The following is a 4,172-nucleotide window of genomic DNA, read 5'->3' as shown; positions in this document are numbered from 1 at the left end:
ATTATTGACACAACTTGATTACAATATGTACATAATATTAAATAATAATTATTATATCAATACAATACATATTATATTATACGAATATCATATAACCGAAAAGAATTTAGACTGTTTAGAGGCTTCGGATAATTTATAGATATTGATCAAATTTCTTTTTATTTTACGTGTTTTCTCAGAAATTTATTTAAATATTCAAAAAACTAACTTGTAGACGTACAACTTGTATGCACATAATTTATATAATGAGCGTTGTTATTGTTTCATGTATTTACTAGCAAAGAAGAACACACTTCCTTGAATAATCATAAACATATCGACGTAATTAAAAAAAAAAAAAAAAAACATTAAAACAAATGCAAATGTGCCATCAAAATATATGAAATAATATATTTAATTTTTAATCGTGAACCATATTACCTTAACGTACAATAATATTATAAGAAACACCAACTAACTTTTTTAGACTCAGTGAATGTTGGGTAGGTACAGTATAATATAAAATACTATATTATTAAACTTTAACATTATTTGAGTAGGTATAGAATTACATTTCGATATTCCATGTTATGAAATTTATATATTCTACGCGACTACGCGCTTTTTCCATCTCAGATTAGGGACTTCACAGTCCTAAACTTCTCATTTTTCATGCTTTTCAAAACCTATCGCTAAGCTCCTTTCCATTCGCTTGGAAATACTCTCTACACATTTTTACCTATTTAAGTATTTTTCAATCTCGATCACTATAGTTTTCATCACTTAAGATAATAATATATAAAATACAAAACATAATGATCTACACGAATGATGAATATATGAATTAATACGATTAAGATGTTGATTGCATATTAATCAATGGTAAAAAAAACTATATTCCACCACGCATGCATAATACAATAATATTATAGGTTGGAATAAAATCTAGTACATAACTGTGTCCGAAATGCTTCAAACTGTATTAAATTGATTTTCTTCACAATTATATCAGTTCAGAGACACTTCTTATGAAACAAACATTTTTCTGGTTCATTTACAACTGTTTTTTTATTTATGTTACATTTAAACTAAATATAAGATAATATTTATGATACGGGTGATGAGATAATATTATGCAGATGTATTAAACTCCGTATTAAACGTTATATTATATTATGAATCTGTCTAATTCTAAAAACCTGTTTTCGCTTGCATTTTAAACAAATTAACAGCCTATAAGTTCTAGGAAAATTATTGCACACTGGTGAATTTTTTTCACGATCCTTTTATTATTTAATGTGCCTGATTATTATACAGACCGAGGCGGCACGTGATCCGAATACTTTTTTGGGTAACGTAAATCCATGCCAAGTAATTTACTGTTAAAAAAAAACTTCGTGCATATAATATAATATATATATTATGTATGAATGTAAATAAATTGCACTTAAACGATCCTCCATTTTATAGGCACATAAAAAACCTACAAGAACCTGACTCTGTTACTAAAAGTGTAAGTGACGACTTAATAGATGCAATAACACTCCCTCCAGATTCTGATTTTTTACATACGTTCCCATGTACAATATAAGCAGAGGTAGGTACACATATTATAGTGTTTTCCATCCCAGCGAGCAAATCACGGTTAAGACATTATTACACCACTAACGCCTTTTTTATGTTCACCGTCAAATCGAAACGTTTCGATCACAACTCAAATGGTTTTAAGTTTTTATTACTCTTACTTATAAATAAAACTAACGATCCAATACTGTAACTGCCGACCTTTACGTTATACAGAGGTACCTTATATGAATTGAGAATAACGACTCGAGGCTACTGGTAATTTATATAAGTACATACATTTTTATAATTTTTCGATTTTTTTTATCAAAACATATTCGACGAAACTTTTTTATTTCAGACTGTGAAATACTAGTTACGTCTTACGTAAATCCAATTTCTAAGTACAAGTTGACTCAACGTTCATATATTATGTTATATTATTTAATTTATATGTATTGCAAATACTTTTACATCGTTGTAATTGAATTTTTTCTTTACATTTTCAATTAAGAAGCTTCTATGCGTCTGGCAAAACTTTTTACCACACTAAAAGTATAAGAATATAAACACTCTGAACGATTATCTAAAAGTTTATACTGTAATGGTTTATCGGTTTGTCGATTAAAATAAAAATTTAGAATTGTATACCATTATAATATTATGATCAATATTCGCTAAACACTTAAATAATTCCCCAAAAATAATTATTTACATTTTTAATAATAATTTATTAGATAAAACTAACTCATATATTTTATAATTTATTTAATATGATTTCATTTTTTATAAGTTTTAAAAAATAATAATAATAATAATATATCAATAACGTCATTTATAAATAAAAGTAAAAATTGATTGCAAACTATCGATCAGTAATGTTTAACCATCGTCAATGAAAAACAGTGTTCAAATAATTAAAAATAAATTATTATATATATTAAGATGATTCGCAAAATGACTGTCTTCCATAAAGTAATTCGTAGAACTAATTCGGACTGAGGTCAAGATTTAAAAAGCTTTTAGGAACTCCGTTTGTCAATCGTCCTTTCAAATCTATTTTAACACCCTTGACTCGACAAAAAACCAAAAAGGTTAAAGCCGATGAATGTATTTATTATAATATGAAGACTTGAAACACTTTTCAAGAACAGGAAGCTTCAAAAAATAAAAAATAATCAAACATTCTTTTCCAAGAATGAAATCGTCGATGCAAACATTGATGCCTAAAACGTTTATAACGTTATTGTTTTCATAATAATAATTATAACAATCTAAGAAAATAAATATTATTTATTAAATTAAAAATTAATATTAATTGTATGTAGTGCAACATATTATGTCCATTGGCCAATAATATTATAATATGCGAGTCCACGCGAAAAACGAATCGTGTGCGTCGTGCCAAATACGAACATTGCGTAATTTTTGAAATCACATTATCGACTTCCGGACGTCCTGTCGAAAACCCTTCGTCCGATTTCACCCCAACTCCGTCTTGCCCATGTTTAAATCTCCACCACGATAATTATTACGGACTTGTGGGTAATTTCGTGTTTATCTGATCGACACCGATCGCGTGACGTTGTTGCTGTTTCTTCGTGGCATGTATACTTATATGTAGGTATATTGTATTATGTACCCACGTTACATACCGTGGTATAATTTCCAAAAGTGGATATCTGCATTTTCCTTTGTGACGATATTATATATATATATTATAGTTAGCTAGCTACTTCGTACCTTCTAAAACTATACCGACAAAAATCAATTTGACTGTTAAATACCGCAGCCGAGGTACGACTCAAGTCTAAAATGTAACACCAGTCGAAAACAACAGGGCCTAGCTACCTACAATTACATATTATTATTATTATTTGAATATTCAGGGTTTTTAATTAAAAGTATTAAGTAATAATTTTTAATTAAATGTACCGGATAGCAAAACATAATTCGTTTAAAATTAAAGATGCATAGGTACTTTGGAATTATTTTGCTGCGGACATCAAACATAACTCAGAGACAAAGAGAAATTAAATACTACATTCTAAAATGCTTGGTTTTGTGAGAGAAGAAATTGAAGTGATTTTGCTTTAATTCCTTAACATTTTTTCTCAAGAGAGAGAAAACGCTTGGGTAAAATCCTATAGGCCAAATTCATTAAAATTAATATTTTTGTCTAATCTGGTGTAAATCAAAACTATGAAATTAATTAACACAGAACATCTATTATCTATTATCTGCGAATGTTAATTATCATAGCACTGGTCAATAATTTTACTTTAATAATAATTATATTTCTAACTATATTTCAGACCGAAAAAATATGAGACAGTATTTTATTTAAAATGTATTAGTTTAAACTTTAAACTTCAAACAAAATATTGAATATTTGGAAGAGCAGTTATATATCTAGCATTCGTGTATTATGACGTCGTATTATATATAAAAAAAAAAACCGTTTTTATTAATGTAAACAAAACTCGAATTTTTTGTTAAAACGAAGTTACAAAGTCCCTATCTAAAAATATAAGTAAATATATAATTACTTTTTATCCTTGGGTTATTATTTAGCTACCAAGGTTTCCTATCATTTTTTTATTTGACTAAAACAACACAACTGAATTATG

At 27.4% G+C, this 4,172-nt stretch overlaps 1 protein-coding gene across 3 annotated transcripts in view; it reads left to right on the top strand.

Moving 5' to 3' along the window:
* LOC100166209 overlaps positions 1 to 4,172 on the top strand; it is an 80,963-nt gene that overhangs the window by 55,587 nt on the left and 21,204 nt on the right. The gene's annotated exons all lie outside the window — the stretch shown is intronic.

This window comes from Acyrthosiphon pisum, chromosome A1 (genome assembly GCF_005508785.2).
Source record: "Acyrthosiphon pisum isolate AL4f chromosome A1, pea_aphid_22Mar2018_4r6ur, whole genome shotgun sequence".
NCBI lineage: Eukaryota > Metazoa > Arthropoda > Insecta > Hemiptera > Aphididae > Acyrthosiphon > Acyrthosiphon pisum.
This window is presented reverse-complemented; position numbering and strand designations above follow the sequence as displayed.